Raw genomic sequence first — 18,925 nt, 5'->3', positions numbered from 1 at the left:
ATCTTCTTGGATTCTTTCCGGTAATCCTTTCACAAATGCGTCGATCTTCTCTTCCTCATCTTCGAATGCTCCCTGACACAATAGGCACAATTCTGTGGATCGTCTTTCGTACGTGGTAATATCAAATCCTTGGGTTCGTAACCCTCTAAGTTCTGTCTTGAGCTTATTGACCTCGGTTCTGGGACGGTACTTCTCGTTCATCAAGTGCTTGAATGCTGACCACGGTAGTGCGTACGCATCGTCTTGTCCCACTTGCTCTAGATAGGTATTCCACCATGTTAACGCAGAACCTGTGAAGGTATGCGTAGCGTACTTCACTTTGTCCTCTTCAGTACACTTACTTATGGCAAACACCGATTCGACCTTCTCGGTCCACCGTTTCAATCCGATCGGTCCTTCGGTTCCATCGAATTCCAAAGGTTTGCAGGCAGTGAATTCTTTGTAGGTGCATCCTACACGATTTCCTGTACTGCTAGATCCAAGGTTATTGTTGGTATGTAGCGCAGCCTATACTGCGGCTATGTTTGAAGCTAGAAAAGTACGGAATTCCTCTTCATTCATATTCACGGTGTGTCGAGTAGTCGGTGCCATTTCCTTCAAAATAGTCAAATGGAACAAGTTAATCATACAGAATATTAAGAGTAGTTAATAGTATTTCGTAGCATCAAGAAACTTCAATTATACACTAACGATGTTGCTAAATATTAAGAAACGTATCAGAAGCAGCTATGCCAAAGGTGTGAAAAGTATCACTCGGGGTTCTGCACCAAATTTTGCAACAAGTGTAAAAGAAATGGTCATAGCGCGGCGAAGTGTGTGGTCTACGGACCAGGGGTTAATAGAACAAAAGGAACAAATGGTGTCGGAACGAGTAATGGCAGAGCAAGTAGTGTCGGAGCAAGTTATGCCAATGTAGTTTGTTATAAATGTGGAAAACCGGGCCACATTATTAGAAAATGCCCGAACCAGGAGAACACGAATGGACAAGGCCGCGGAAGAGTTTTCAATATTAATGCGGCAGAGGCACAGGAAGACCCGGAGCTTGTTACGGGTACGTTTCTTATTGACAATAAATCTGCTTACGTTTTATTTGATTCGGGTGCGGATAGAAGCTATATGAGTAGAGATTTTTGTGCTAAATTAAGTTGTCCATTGACGCCTTTGGATAGTAAATTTTTACTCGAATTAGCAAATGGTAAATTAATTTCAGCAGATAATATATGTCGGAATCGAGAAATTAAACTGGTTAGCAAAACATTTAAGATTGATTTGATACCAGTAGAGTTAGGGAGTTTTGATGTGATAATCGGTATGGACTGGTTGAAAGAAGTGAAAGCAGAGATCGTCTGTTACAAAAATGCAATTCGCATTATACGAGAAAAAGGAAAACCCTTAATGGTGTACGGAGAAAAGGGCAACACGAAGCTACATCTTATTAGTAATTTGAAGGCACAAAAAACTAATAAAAAAAGGTTGCTATGCTGTTCTAGCACACGTCGAGAAAGTACAAACTGAAGAAAAGAGCATCAATGATGTTCCCATTGCAAAAGAATTTCCCGATGTATTTCCGAAAGAATTACCGGGATTACCCCCACATCGATCCGTTGAATTTCAAATAGATCTTGTACCAGGAGCTGCACCAATAGCTCGTGCTCCTTACAGACTCGCACCCAGCGAGATGAAAGAACTGCAAAGCCAATTACAAGAACTTTTAGAGCGTGGTTTCATTCGACCAAGCACATCACCGTGGGGAGCTCCTGTTTTGTTTGTCAAGAAGAAAGATGGTACATTCAGGTTGTGTATCGACTACCGAGAGTTGAACAAACTTACCATCAAGAACCGCTATCCACTACCGAGAATCGACGACTTATTTGATCAACTACAAGGCTCGTCTGTTTATTCAAAGATTGACTTACGTTCCGGGTATCATCAAATGCGGGTGAAAGAAGATGATATTCCAAAGACTGCTTTCAGAACACGTTACGGTCATTACGAGTTTATGGTCATGCCGTTTGGTTTAACTAATGCACCAGCTGTGTTCATGGACCTTATGAACCGAGTGTGTGGACCATACCTTGACAAGTTTGTCATTGTTTTCATTGATGACATACTTATTTACTCAAAGAATGACAAAGAACACGGTGAACATTTGAGAAAGGTGTTAGAAGTATTGAGGAAGGAAGAATTGTACGCTAAGTTTTCAAAGTGTGCATTTTGGTTGGAAGAAGTTCAATTCCTCGGTCACATAGTGAACAAAGAAGGTATTAAGGTGCATCCGGCAAAGATAGAAACTGTTGAAAAGTGGGAAACCCCGAAAACTCCGAAACACATACGCCAGTTTTTAGGACTAGCTGGTTACTACAGAAGGTTCATCCAAGACTTTTCCAGAATAGCAAAACCCTTGACTGCATTAACGCATAAAGGGAAGAAATTTGAATGGAATGATGAACAAGAGAAAGCGTTTCAGTTATTGAAGAAAAAGCTAACTACGGCACCTATATTGTCATTACCTGAAGGGAATGATGATTTTGTGATTTATTGTGACGCATCAAAGCAAGGTCTCGGTTGTGTATTAATGCAACGAACAAATGTGATTGCTTATGCATCTAGACAATTGAAAATTCACGAACAAAATTATACGACGCATGATTTGGAATTAGGCGCGGTTGTTTTTGCATTAAAGACTTGGAGGCACTACTTATATGGGGTCAAAAGTATTATATATACCGACCACAAAAGTCTTCAACACATATTTAATCAGAAACAACTGAATATGAGGCAGCGTAGGTGGATTGAATTGTTGAATGATTACGACTTTGAGATTCGTTACCACCCGGGGAAGGCAAATGTGGTCGCCGATGCCTTGAGCAGGAAGGATAGAGAACCCATTCGAGTAAAATCTATGAATATCATGATTCATAATAACCTTACTACTCAAATAAAGGAGGCTCAACAAGGAGTTTTAAAAGAGGGAAATTTAAAGGATGAAATACCCAAAGGATCGGAGAAGCATCTTAATATTCGGGAAGACGGAACCCGGTATAGGGCTGAAAGGATTTGGGTACCAAAATTTGGAGATATGAGAGAAATGGTACTTAGAGAAGCTCATAAAACCAGATACTCAATACATCCTGGAACGGGAAAGATGTACAAGGATCTCAAGAAACATTTTTGGTGGCCGGGTATGAAAGCCGATGTTGCTAAATACGTAGGAGAATGTTTGACGTGTTCTAAGGTCAAAGCTGAGCATCAGAAACCATCAGGTCTACTTCAACAACCCGAAATCCCAGAATGGAAATGGGAAAACATTACCATGGATTTTATCACTAAATTGCCAAGGACTGCAAGTGGTTTTGATACTATTTGGGTAATAGTTGATCGTCTCACAAAATCAGCACACTTCCTTCCAATACGAAAAGATGACAAGATGGAGAAGTTAGCACGACTGTATTTGAAGGAAGTCGTCTCCAGACATGGAATACCAATCTCTATTATCTCTGATAGGGATGGCAGATTTATTTCAAGATTCTGGCAGACATTACAGCAAGCATTAGGAACTCGTCTAGACATGAGTACTGCCTATCATCCACAAACTGATGGGCAGAGCGAAAGGACGATACAAACGCTTGAAGACATGCTACGAGCATGTGTTATTGATTTCGGAAACAGTTGGGATCGACATCTACCATTAGCAGAATTTTCCTACAACAACAGCTACCATTCAAGCATTGAGATGGCGCCGTTTGAAGCACTTTATGGTAGAAAGTGCAGGTCTCCGATTTGTTGGAGTGAAGTGGGGGATAGACAGATTACGGGTCCGGAGATTATACAAGAAACTACCGAGAAGATCATCCAAATTCAACAACGGTTGAAAACCGCCCAAAGTCGACAAAAGAGCTACGCTGACATTAAAAGAAAAGATATAGAACTTGAAATTGGAGAGATGGTCATGCTTAAAGTTGCACCTTAGAAAGGTGTTGTTCGATTTGGTAAACGAGGGAAATTAAATCCAAGGTATATTGGACCATTCAAGATTATTGATCGTGTCGGACCAGTAGCTTACCGACTTGAGTTACCTAAACAACTCGCGGCTGTACATAACACTTTCCACGTCTCAAATTTGAAGAAATGTTTTGCTAAAGAAGATCTCACTATTCCGTTAGATGAAATCCAAATCAACGAAAAACTTCAATTCATCGAAGAACCCATCGAAATAATGGATCGTGAGGTTAAAAGACTTAAGCAAAACAAGATACCAATTGTTAAGGTTCGATGGAATGCTCGTAGAGGACCCGAGTTCACCTGGGAGCGTGAAGATCAGATGAAGAAGAAATGCCCGCATCTATTTCCAGAAGATTCGTCAACACCTTCAACAGCTTAAAATTTCGGGACGAAATTTATTCAACGGGTAGGTACTGTAGTGACCCGAACTTTTCCATGTTTATATATATTAATTGAGATTGATATTTACATGATTAAATGTTTCCAACATGTTAAGCAATCAAACTTGTTAAGACTTGATTAATTGAAATATGTTTCATATAGACAATTGACCGCCCAAGTTGACCGGTGATTCACGAACGTTAAAACTTGTAAAAACTATACGATGACATATATATGGTTATATATATAGTTAACATGTTTTTATTATAAGTATGTATCTCATTAGGTATTTTAACAATGAGTTATATGTAACACCCTAGGCAAATCCCACATCGCCCACGAACATGAGTGATCATGGGATTATAAGGTAATACTCACGCTTAAATGACACAACGCATTTTGGGATCACAGGCTGAGTAAAAGTGCGAGTACGTTATGGTTAAGCGTGCTCGGGCGAGAGCACTACCAGGATGGGTGACCACCTGGGAAAGTGCTTATCGTGTGTGGTCGCCAAGAAAAAGCCGTGTGCCTGCGGGCAAAGCGGACAATATTGTGGTCATGTTAAGCTGGGGTGTTACAGAATGGTATCAGAGCCACTCATGTGCCGTTGGGGGTTGTGGGGCAAACCTCATCGAGGACGATGAGTCCCTAAGTGGGGGTGAATGTAACACCCTAGGCAAATCCCACATCGCCCACGAACATGAGTGATCATGGGATTATAAGGTAATACTCACGCTTAAATGACACAACGCGTTTTGGGATCACAGGCTGAGTAAAAGTGCGAGTACATTATGGTTAAGCGTGCTCGGGCGAGAGCACTACCAGGATGGGTGACCACCTGGGAAAGTGCTTATCGTGTGTGGTCGCCAAGAAAAAGCCGTGCGCCTGCGGGCAAAGCGGACAATATTGTGGTCATGTTAAGCTGGGGTGTTACATTATATACATAAAAATGAGACTATTAATTTAAGAAACTCGAAAACGATATATATAACGATTATCGTTATAACAACGTCTTACTAGGTACATATGAATCATATTAAGATATTGATACACTTGGTTAATTATGTTAAATGATAAGTAAATATATTATTAAGTGTATTAACAATAAAATACATATGTAAAAATAAGACTACTAACTTAATGATTTCGAAACGAGACATATATGTAACGATTATCGTTGTAACGACATTTAACTGTATATACATCATACTGAGATATATTATATATCATAATATCATGATAATATAACAATTTAACATCTCATTTGTTATAATAAACAATGGGTTAACAACATTCAACAAGATCGTTAACCTAAAGGTTTCAAAACAACATTTACATGTAACGACTAACGATGACTTAACGACTCAGTTAAAATGTATATACATGTAGTGTTTTAATATGTATTCATACACTTTTGAAAGACTTCAAGACACTTATCAAAATACTTCTACTTAACAAAAATGCTTACAATTACATCCTCGTTCAGTTTCATCAACAATTCTACTCGTATGCACCCGTATTCGTACTCGTACAATACACAGCTTTTAGATGTACATACTATTAGTATATACACTCCAATGATCAGCTCTTAGCAGCCCATGTGAGTCACCTAACACATGTGGGAACCATAATTTGGCAACTAGCATGAAATATCTCATAAAATTACAAAAAACATGAGTAATCATTCATGACTTATTTACATGAAAACAAAATTACATATCCTTTATATCTAATCCATACACCAACGACCAAAAACACCTACAAACACTTTAATTCTTCAATTTTCTTCATCTAATTGATCTCTCTCAAGTTCTATCTTCAAGTTCTAAGTGTTCTTCATATATTTTACAAGTTCTAGTTACATAAAATCAAGAATACTTTCAAGTTTGCTAGCTCACTTCCAATCTTTTAAGGTGATCATCCAACCTCAAGAAATCTTTGTTTCTTATAGTAGGTTATCATTCTAATACAAGGTAATAATCATATTCAAACTTTGGTTCAATTTCTATAACTATAACAATCTTATTTCAAGTGATGATCTTACTTGAACTTGTTTTCGTGTCATGATTCTGCTTCAAGAACTTCGAGCCATCCAAGGATCCGTTGAAGCTAGATCCATTTTTCCATTTTCCAGTAGGTTTATCCAAGGAACTTAAGGTAGTAATGATGTTCATAACATCATTCGATTCATACATATAAAGCTATCTTATTCGAAGGTTTAAACTTGTAATCACTAGAACATAGTTTAGGTAATTCTAAACTTGTTCGCAAACAAAAGTTAATCCTTCTAACTTGAATTTTAAAATCAACTAAACACATGTTCTATATCTACATGATATGCTAACTTAATGATTTAAAACCTGGAAACACGAAAAACACCGTAAAATCGGATTTACGCCGTCGTAGTAACACCGCGGGCTGTTTTGGGTTAGTTAATTAAAAACTATGATAAACTTTGATTTAAAAGTTGTTATTCTGAGAAAATGATTTTTATTATGAACATGAAACTATATCCAAAAATTATGGTTAAACTCAAAGTTGAAGTATGTTTTCTAAAATGGTCATCTAGACGTCGTTCTTTCGACTGAAATGACTACCTTTACAAAAATGACTTGTAACTTATTTTTCCAACTATAAACCTATACTTTTTCTGTTTAGATTCATAAAATAGAGTTCAATATGAAACCATAGCAATTTGATTCACTCAAAACGGATTTAAAATGAAGAAGTTATGGGTAAAACAAGATTGGATAATTTTTCTCATTTTAGCTACGTGAAAATTGGTAACAAATCTATTCCAACCATAACTTAATCAACTTGTATTGTATATTATGTAATCTTGAGATACCATAGACACGTATACAATGTTTCGACCTATCATGTCGACACATCTATATATATTTCGGAACAACCATAGACACTCTATATGTGAATGTTGTAGTTAGCTATACAGGGTTGAGGTTGATTCCAAAATATATATAGTTTGAGTTGTGATCAATACTGAGATACGTATATACTGGGTCGTGGATTGATTGAAGATAATATTTATCGATTTATTTCTGTACATCTAACTGTGGACAACTAGTTGTAGGTTACTAACGAGGACATCTGACCTAATAAACATAAAACATCAAAATATATTAAAAGTGTTGTAAATATATTTTGAACATACTTTGATATATATGTATATATTGTTATAGGTTCGTGAATCAACCCGTGGCCAAGTCTTACTTCCCGACGAAGTAAAAATCTGTGAAAGTAAGTTATAGTCCCACTTTTAAAATCTAATATTTTTGGGATGAGAATACATGCAGGTTTTATAAATGATTTACAAAATAGACACAAGTAAGTGAAACTACATTCTATGGTTGAATTATCGAAATCGAATATGCCCCTTTTTATTAAGTCTGGTAATCTAAGAATTAGGGAACAGACACCCTAATTGACGCGAATCCTAAAGATAGATCTATCGGGCCCAACAAGCCCCATCCAAAGTACCGGATGCTTTAGTACTTCGAAATTTATATCATATCCGAAGGGTGTCCCGGAATGATGGGGATATTCTTATATATGCATCTTGTTAATGTCGGTTACCAGGTGTTCACCATATGAATGATTTTTATCTCTATGTATGGGATGTGTATTGAAATATGAAATCTTGTGGTCTATTATTATGATTTGATATATATAGGTTAAACCTATAACTCACCAACATTTTTGTTGACGTTTTAAGCATGTTTATTCTCAGGTGATTATTAAGAGCTTCCGCTGTCGCATACTTAAATAAGGACGAGATTTGGAGTCCATGCTTGTATGATATTGTGTAAAAACTGCATTCAAGAAACTTATTTTGTTGTAACATATTTGTATTGTAAACCATTATGTAATGGTCGTGTGTAAACAGGATATTTTAGATTATCATTATTTGATAATCTACGTAAAGCTTTTTAAAACCTTTATCTATGAAATAAAGGTTATGGTTTGTTTTAAAAATGAATGCAGTCTTTGAAAAACGTCTCATATAGAGGTCAAAACCTCGCAACGAAATCAATTAATATGGAACGTTTTTAACCAATAAGAACGGGACATTTCAGTTGGTCTTAATGATTTCGAAACGAGACATATATGTAACGATTATCGTTGTAACGACATTTAACTGTATATACATCATACTGAGATATATTATATATCATAATATCATGATAATATTGTTGGAATTCATCATATTAACAAGTTTCATAAACATGCATGTTACAAGATTAAAGCGGAAGCAATTTATCATGAAAAACTTTCAATATGTTTAACCATTTAATATGAATTCCAAAATAGATCAAGTCTAGAAAATATGCTTAAATGTAAAAGAGCTAGTTTAAAGGGATGTACCTACTCCAAGTTAGGAGGTTACAAGATGATGAAGATGATGAACTAGCAACTTCTAACTTGAAGCCTCAAGTTGTAATACCCACAAGCTTTAGTGCACCAACACCACCCTTAATGTAGTTAGGATTTAGAGACACTTGAATGACCAAAAACCAAGCTCAAACCCCTTTCTTTTCTGCCCAAAATGTCGACCAGCAGCAGCAGTTTTTGGCAGAATTTTGGAGCTAGTTTTTCTATGTTTTGATGTGTGTTTGAAGTCTTACTTGGTCTCCACAAAAGCCTTGGTCTTATGCACCTTGAAAAGGGAATTAACCATACAAAATGGCTAGTCAAGAGCATGCAAGGGGAGACTCCAATGCCACTTCCTCATTAGTTTATTAAATGAGTTTTATAAAAGAATAAGATTTTATAAAACATTTTATAAACTTCTATGGATAATTATATTTACATTTTATATAAAACTAATTATATAAAATAATGTAATATAACATTATTAATTATTTAACCTATAAATAATTAAATCCATATTATATAAATTATTCCATAATTTATATATATATATATGTACACATCAAGTAAAATTTCAGAAAACCATTTTTCTTAAAGTTCAAGTGTCGCGTATTTAATCAATGATCCAATCGTTAAGATTAAATACTTATAAGGTGTCGATAAGCTTGTTATTGGGTATGACCCGACTTGGATCATAACACATTAGCCACATTAATTTAATATGTCTCTCGGGCATACGAAATACCTTCAATCTCCCACTTGCACGAGAAACATAAGGAATTAACGCAAGTGATGGATACCACCTAACGACCGTCCATCACCCCCAATATGTTATGACTATATGCCATTCAATAACATCATCCCTTTCGAGTTCCCATCTCGAATATGAATAGGTGAATCTTTCATTTATCCTTTCATCCTAGATGTCATGCTAAATCCAAGAGACACAGAGTGATCACTCTCTTCTAGATTCAACTTTATCAGGCCTTAGACATCTGACTCTCAACGAATAAGAGGGACAAATTCCATCTTGACTACATACGTCCTAGATATATACTTTGCATTATACCTGAGCTCTTCCTTATGAACTACCATGTTTCAGAATAGCGAAGGAAAGAATCAAGGCACGATACTTGGTAAATATCCGAAGCCAATATGTATCTCAGGTCAGAGGATACAATGATATTCGCCTTTACTCAAGATTACATGTGATCAACCACGAAGGCTCCATTCAGTAAGTCTTGAGAGCGGGTCTTCCAATATTTGTATCCCACAAATATCTATGAACCTTGGTTGCAACCTTGCCCCATATTCAACCCGTGAATTTATACCAATCCAAGTTCATAATAGTCTAAACCTCACACTTGTTCCCACAAATGTGATCGACTACGGAATTTAGAATAATTACTTATTCATGGATAAAATATGCAAAATAGGAACATAACTCAACATAAATTAATGCCATAATTATATTAATGACTTTGAACAATTTCGTTCCGTTACAATACTTAAAACAGATCATGACCAATCACTAGAATATCGAAGCCCTAAAGCACAAACATGTCCTGCATGTTTTGATCCATGTAAGAGCTTCGTGAGTGGATCCGCTATGTTAAGATCTGTGTGAACTTTGCGAATACATATATTTCCCTTTTCAACTTCATCCCTTATGTAGTTGAATCTCCGCTCAATGTGACGGGTCTTTTGGTGAGCACGAGGTTCTTTGATTTGAGCAATCGCACCCTCGTTGTCACAAAAGATCTCAAGAGGGTCCTGAATGGAAGGGACTACTCCTAAGTCGTCGATGAATTTCTTCATCCATGCAGCTTCCTGTGCTACCAATGATGCGGCGATGTACTCCGACTCTGTAGTGGATAAAGCAACAACATCCTGTTTTGAACTCTTCCAAGAGACCGCACCTCCATTTAACGTGAAGACATAACCGGATTGTGATCGAGAATCATCTCGATCAGTTTGGAAACTTGAATCTACGTAACCTTTTACAGCGAGTTCCTCCTCACCAGACCCGTATATAAGAAACATATCCTTAGTCCTCCTAAGGTATTTCAATATACTTTTGACAGCAATCCAATGACTGTTTCCTGGGTTATTCTGGTATCTACTTGTCAGGCTAAGAGCGCATGACACATCCGGTCTAGTGCATATCATTGCATACATGATTGACCCAATAGCAGACGCATATGGGACTTTCTTCATTCTCTCCTGTTCATCTTCCGTGGTGGGGCACTGAGATGAACTGAGAAGTGTTCCCTTTTGAATAGGTACCAAACCTTTCTTAGAGTTCTCCATCTTGAACCTTTTCAAGATCTTTTCAATGTATGCACTTTGATTCAAACCTATCAGCTTCTTGGATCTATCCCTGTAGATCCCAATCCCCAAAACGTATTGTGCTTCTCCAAGATCCTTAATGGAGAAGCATTTACTTAACCAAGTTTTAACTCCTTGCATTGCCAGAACATCATTTCCAAATAGTAATATATCATCCACATATAATACAAGGAACATGATAGTGCTCCCACTAGCTTTCTTGTATACACAAGCTTCATCACCATTTTTAATGAAGCCAAATTTCTTGGCCTCCTCATTAAAACGATGATTCCACATTCTAGATGCTTGTTTCAATCCGTAGATTGACTTCTTTAACTTGCATACCTTCTTAGGATATTTCGGATCAACAAAACCTTCAGGCTGAACCATGTAGACATCTTCCTCAAGATGTCCGTTTAGGAAAGCGGTCTTGACATCCATTTGCCATATTTCATAATCATAATGAGCAGCAATGGCAAGTAATATCCTAATAGACTTTAGCATTGCCACAGGCGAAAAAGTTTCATCATAGTCAACCCCTTGAGTTTGAGTGAAACCTTTTGCTACAAGTCTAGCTTTATATGTATCCAAGTTTCCATGTATGTCGGTTTTCATCTTGAAAAGCCATTTACAATCAACTAGCCTTGAGCCAGTAGGTTGTTCAACAAGTTCCCAAACTTGGTTGTCATACATGGATTGCATCTCAGCGTTCATGGCTTCCTACCATTTATCCTTATCAATCCTTGATAAAGCATCTTGGTAGTTTGTTGGTTCATCCAAATCAACCACATAGCAACCATCCATGAGAAACCCATATCTCTCAGGAGGATTACTAATCCTATTAGATCTGCGAACCTCTTGTGTATTTTGATCATCCATTTGATCACTCTCAACATTTTCATGTTGAGTGCTAGTGTCAACCAATTGTGTATCATCTACTTGATCTTGAACCTCTTCAAGATCTATCTTCCTTTCACTATTTCCTTCCATTAGGAACTTAGTTTCAAGGAATTCACCCTTTCGAGCAACAAATACATTTTGCTCGGAAGGATCATAGAAATAATATCCCATATCATCCTTGGGATATCCTATGAAGATACACTTCGTGGATCGAGCATTCAACTTATTAGGGACGTAACGCTTAGGATAAGCTTCACATCCCCATACCTTTAAGTATGATAGAGATGGAGGCTTTCCAAACCACATCTCATGAGGAGTTCGTTCCACTTTCTTGTGGATCGAGCATTCAACTTATTAGGGACGTAACGCTTAGGATAAGCTTCACATCCCCATACCTTTAAGTATGATAGAGATGGAGGCTTTCCAAACCACATCTCATGAGGAGTTCGTTCCACTTTCTTGGTTGGGGCCATATTTAAAATACGAGCCACGGAGCATAGACAATAACCCCAAAATGACAGAGGTAACGAGCTTCTAGCCATCATTGGTCGAACCATATCCATTAGGGTTTGGTTCCTCCTTTCGGATACACCATTAAGCTGTGGTGTCCCGGGTGGAGTAAGTTGCGAGATAATCCTACAACTTCTAAAATGATCTTGGAAGGCATCGCTTAGGTATTCACCTCCTCTATCGGTACGGAGTACCTTGATTGTCTTATTGAGTTGATTTTGTACTTTGTTTTGATACTCTTTGAATGCTTAAAAAGTTTCGTCCTTATGTCTTAATAAGTAGACATATCCGAAACGACTGAAGTCATCAATGAAAGTAACGAAGTATCTTTCACCATTCCTAGTTATGGGCTTAAAGGGTCCACATACATCCGAGTGTATTAATCCCAATAAGTCCTTAGCCCTTTCATAGGTCCCTTTGAAAGGTGCTTTAGTCATTTTGCCTTGTAAGCAAGATTCACATACATCAAACGAATCCATTTCATTTGATTTCAAAAGTCCATTCTTTTGAAATGTATGCATTCGGTTCTTGTTTATGTGACCAAGGCGACAATGCCATAAATAGGAATCACTCAAATCCCTTTTGAGTTTCTTGGTGCTAGTATGGTATATAGAGCTCGATGATGCGTCATCATGAACCAATTCATAAATTCCATCTGAAGGCGAAGCCTTGAAATAGAATACATTATCTTTAGAAACATGAATATCATCATCAATAAAATTAACAATGTAACCACATTGTTTTAAGAGAGAAATAGAAATAATGTTTCTACACAAATCCGGAGCATACAAAACATTTTCTAAAATAAGTTCCAATCCGCTTGGAAGCTTCAAAATAAAATCTCCTTGAGCTTTAACATGCACCTTTGCACCATTGCCCATATAGAGACTTGATGTTCCCGCCTTATGATCACTTCTTTTGAACCCCTGCAAAGAATTGCAAATATGAGTTCCACATCCAGTGTCTAATACCCATGTATTAGAAGAAGTAATACTAAGCTCTATATATACCATATATATATTACCTGAGGTTTGCCCTGCATCCCTCTTGTCCTTCAACTCCTTAAGGTAGACTGGATAGTTTCGTTTCCAATGACCCATCTCACCGCAACCAAAACATGGGTCTTCCTTGGGGTTTGTCATCTCGGCTACCTTTTGCTTCTTAGCCTTGTTGATGGTTGGGGTAACCATCTTTCCCTTCCCTTTGCCTTGATAGGCGGGTCCTTTTCTCTTAGCCACCTTTGGCTTAGAGGTGTTACCTTTGGATCCACCTTGATCGATTGCTAACACGGGTAAAGCCCTTTTACCCATGCTAGTTTCCGCCATTCTAAGCATACCGTGAATCTCACCTATGCTCTTATCCATCCCATTCATATTGTAATTAATTACAAATTGATCAAACCTTTTTGATAGGGAGTTAAGGATAAGATCGGTGGCTAACTCATTTGATATGTTTAGGTTAAGGCGGTTAGCACGATCAATAAGGCTCTTCATCTTAAGCACATAAGATGAAACCGATTGGGTATCGTCCATACGACAAGCATGTAGCGCCCGAACGGTCTCGAAACGCTCGACACGCGCTTGTTGAAGGAACATCTCCTTCAATTGCGTTATCATGTCGTATGCACTATGATGCTCGAAATCCTTCTGGAGTTCGGGAATCATAGTCCCAAGCATTAGGCATGAGACTTGAAGGGAGTCGTGGCAATACTTATCGTAAGAGGCCATTGCCTCCACATCATTCTCATCCGGTTGATCGGGAATGGGGTCCTCAAGTACATACGCTTTATCCTCTTGTTTGAGGACAATCCGAAGATTGCGGAACCAATCCATAAATTTGTATGGTTGAGTTTGTCTTTCTCTAAGAGAGACCTTAATGATAGGTTGTTCATGTTAAGTGGTGCGTTTTGCATGTTGTTGTTGTTATTAGCGGCCATCTACAAAATTCAACAAAGTCCTTTTAAGTATCGATTTTAAATTCAATAAACAATACCCTTTTAATTTGTTTTATTAAATATTAGAATCCAACGGTAAATCAAATTTCGGTTAGGTGACCTTTATCCCGTCATTTGATTTAGCTAGGTAGTCATAATGACAATTGCAATCCTTTTGCAACTTCTAAGTTATGGGATCATGCAATCCTTTTGCATGGCATATTAATCCCATCAACGCCTATTTGTTCCTCATGCTTCGGTGACCCTAAGTTCATGATTCCCAAATCAAGTCGTCCTACTTGTGTAAACTTGTAAATTTAACAAACAAACGGTTAGGTGACCTTTATCCCACTTGTATGCGAAATTTACCTTAATCATATTAGTTTGCTCATAATGGTTAGGTGACCTTTTTCCCATCATGAGTTCCCTAATATGCCTAAGTGTCACACAAAAGGATGGCGTTTAACTTGTTTGCCTTGTTTTAGTATTAAAGGGATTTTTTTTAAGTTTTCTTTATTCTAGTATAAGAAAACACAATTTCCATACACTAACATGCATTTAGTGTGTGGTCCATTTGAAAATCCATTTTTCATGTCAAGTTTTATATCCAATAAACTTGTATAAACCATTTTATATGTTATCCTTTTGTTGTTCTTAATAACCATTTATTAAGTCCTTAAGTTGTTTCTGATATAACCAATTATAATGTCATTTTGCAAGTTGTTAACATGTGATTTTACTTGTATCATCCAAACATACAAACACAATAATCATACAAGCATGCATAACAACAATGTTCACAATCAAGCCAAGGTGGTGGACACTTGTTTAGCCGAAAACAAGTGTCACCTAAAGGGTTAGATCACAAAGTAAGAGATTTTTCAAAATCTCCCACTTAATCTTGCATCCATATGTTCCATCTTGTGTTCTTCCTTCATCATCTTGAATCTTCATTTCTTTTTACAAAAAATATATAACCTAATACATTTTTTCTAGGAAAAAGAAATTTCAACCTAATCTATTTTACATACCAAAATAAAATAAATTACATCACCAAAATAATAAAATTATTATAAACTTTACAAACCAAATGAATGAATAATTATTACAAACCATAAGAATGAATAATACAACCACAACATACAACCATTCAAACACAAGGTCTAGGCTTGATTGTGAACAACAACAAACAACAAAACATGACCAAATTTGAAGTTCCAAACCCCTTTTGGAACCCCAAAATTTCGGCCAAAAAAATACCCCCATCCAAAACCCAAAATTTTTACATTCTAATTTCATGCATGTTACTAGAATGTAATTAAAATGGGTTTTAAAGCCAAATACAAGAAGCATATTCCTATGACCTCGGCTCTGATACCATTGTTGGAATTCATCATATTAACAAGTTTCATAAACATGCATGTTACAAGATTAAAGCGGAAGCAATTTATCATGAAAAACTTTCAATATGTTTAACCATTTAATATGAATTCCAAAATAGATCAAGTCTAGAAAATATGCTTAAATGTAAAAGAGCTAGTTTAAAGGGATGTACCTACTCCAAGTTAGGAGGTTACAAGATGATGAAGATGATGAACTAGCAACTTCTAACTTGAAGCCTCAAGTTGTAATACCCACAAGCTTTAGTGCACCAACACCACCCTTAATGTAGTTAGGATTTAGAGACACTTAAATGACCAAAAACCAAGCTCAAACCCCTTTCTTTTCTGCCCAAAATGTCGACCAGCAGCAGCAGTTTTTGGCAGAATTTTGGAGCTAGTTTTTCTATGTTTTGATGTGTGTTTGAAGTCTTACTTGGTCTCCACAAAAGCCTTGGTCTTATGCACCTTGAAAAGGGAATTAACCATACAAAATGGCTAGTCAAGAGCATGCAAGGGGAGACTCCAATGCCACTTCCTCATTAGTTTATTAAATGAGTTTTATAAAAGAATAAGATTTTATAAAACATTTTATAAACTTCTATGGATAATTATATTTACATTTTATATAAAACTAATTATATAAAATAATGTAATATAACATTATTAATTATTTAACCTATAAATAATTAAATCCATATTATATAAATTATTCCATAATTTATATATATATATGTACACATCAAGTAAAATTTCAGAAAACCATTTTTCTTAAAGTTCAAGTGTCGCGTATTTAATCAATGATCCAATCGTTAAGATTAAATACTTATAAGGTGTCGATAAGCTTGTTATTGGGTATGACCCGACTTGGATCATAACACATTAGCCACATTAATTTAATATGTCTCTCGGGCATACGAAATACCTTCAAATATAACAATTTAACATCTCATTTGTTATAATAAACAATGGGTTAACAACATTCAACAAGATCGTTAACCTAAAGGTTTCAAAACAACATTTACATGTAACGACTAACGATGACTTAACGACTCAGTTAAAATGTATATACATGTAGTGTTTTAATATGTATTCATACACTTTTGAAAGACTTCAAGACACTTATCAAAATACTTCTACTTAACAAAAATGCTTACAATTACATCCTCGTTCAGTTTCATCAACAATTCTACTCGTATGCACCCGTATTCGTACTCGTACAATACACAGCTTTTAGATGTAAATACTATTAGTATATACACTCCAATGATCAGCTCTTAGCAGCCCATGTGAGTCACCTAACACATGTGGGAACCATCATTTGGCAACTAGCATGAAATATCTCATAAAATTACAAAAAACATGAGTAATCATTCATGACTTATTTACATGAAAACAAAATTACATATCCTTTATATCTAATCCATACACCAACGACCAAAAACACCTACAAACACTTTCATTCTTCAATTTTCTTCATCTAATTGATCTCTCTCAAGTTCTATCTTCAAGTTCTAATTGTTCTTCATATATTTTACAAGTTCTAGTTACATAAAATCAAGAATACTTTCAAGTTTGCTAGCTCACTTCCAATCTTTTAAGGTGATAATCTAACCTCAAGAAATCTTTGTTTCTTACAGTAGGTTATCATTCTAATACAAGGTAATAATCATATTCAAACTTTGGTTCAATTTCTATAACTATAACAATCTTATTTCAAGTGATGATCTTACTTGAACTTGTTTTCGTGTCATGATTCTGCTTCAAGAACTTCGAGCCATCCAAGGATCCGTTGAAGCTAGATCCATTTTTCTCTTTTCCAGTAGGTTTATCCAAGGAACTTAAGGTAGTAATGATGTTCATAACATCATTTGATTCATACATATAAAGCTATCTTATTCGAAGGTTTAAACTTGTAATCACTAGAACATAGTTTAGTTAATTCTAAACTTGTTCGCAAACAAAAGTTAATCCTTCTAACTTGAATTTTAAAATCAACTAAACACATGTTCTATATCTATATGATATGCTAACTTAATGATTTAAAACCTGGAAACACGAAAAACACCGTAAAATCGGATTTACGCCGTCGTAGTAACACCGCGGGCTGTTTTGGGTTAGTTTATTAAAAACTATGATAAACTTTGATTTAAAAGTTGTTATTCTGAGAAAATGATTTTTATTATGAACATGAAACTATATCCAAAAATTATGGTTAAACTCAAAGTGGAAGTATGTTTTCTAAAATGGTCATCTAGACGTCGTTCTTTCGACTGAAATGATTACCTTTACAAAAACGACTTGTAACTTATTTTTCCAACTATAAACCTATACTTTTTCTGTTTAGATTCATAAAATAGAGTTCAATATGAAACCATAGCAATTTGATTCACTCAAAACGGATTTAAAATGAAGAAGTTATGGGTAAAACAAGATTGGATAATTTTTCTCATTTTAGCTACGTGAAAATTGGTAACAAATCTATTCCAACCATAACTTAATCAACTTGTATTGTATATTATGTAATCTTGAGATACCATAGACACGTATACAATGTTTCGACCTATCATGTCGACACATCTATATATATTTCGGAACAACCATAGACACTCTATATGTGAATGTTGGAGTTAGCTATACAGGGTTGAGGTTGATTCCAAAATATATATAGTTTGAGTTGTGATCAATACTGAGATACGTATATACTGGGTCGTGGATTGATTCAAGATAATATTTATCGATTTATTTCTGTACATCTAACTGTGGACAACTAGTTGTAGGTTACTAACGAGGACAGCTGACTTAATAAACTTAAAACATCAAAATATATTAAAAGTGTTGTAAATATATTTTGAACATACTTTGATATATATGTATATATTGTTATAGGTTCGTGAATCAACCAGTGGCCAAGTCTTACTTCCCGACGAAGTAAAAATCTGTGAAAGTGAGTTATAGTCCCACTTTTAAAATCTAATATTTTTGGGATGAGAATACATGCAGGTTTTATAAATGATTTACAAAACAGACACAAGTAAGTGAAACTACATTCTATGGTTGAATTATCGAAATCGAATATGCCCCTTTTTATTAAGTCTGGTAA

Source organism: Rutidosis leptorrhynchoides, chromosome 5 (assembly GCF_046630445.1).
Source record: "Rutidosis leptorrhynchoides isolate AG116_Rl617_1_P2 chromosome 5, CSIRO_AGI_Rlap_v1, whole genome shotgun sequence".
NCBI lineage: Eukaryota > Viridiplantae > Streptophyta > Magnoliopsida > Asterales > Asteraceae > Rutidosis > Rutidosis leptorrhynchoides.
Note: the sequence above shows the minus strand (reverse complement) of the source record.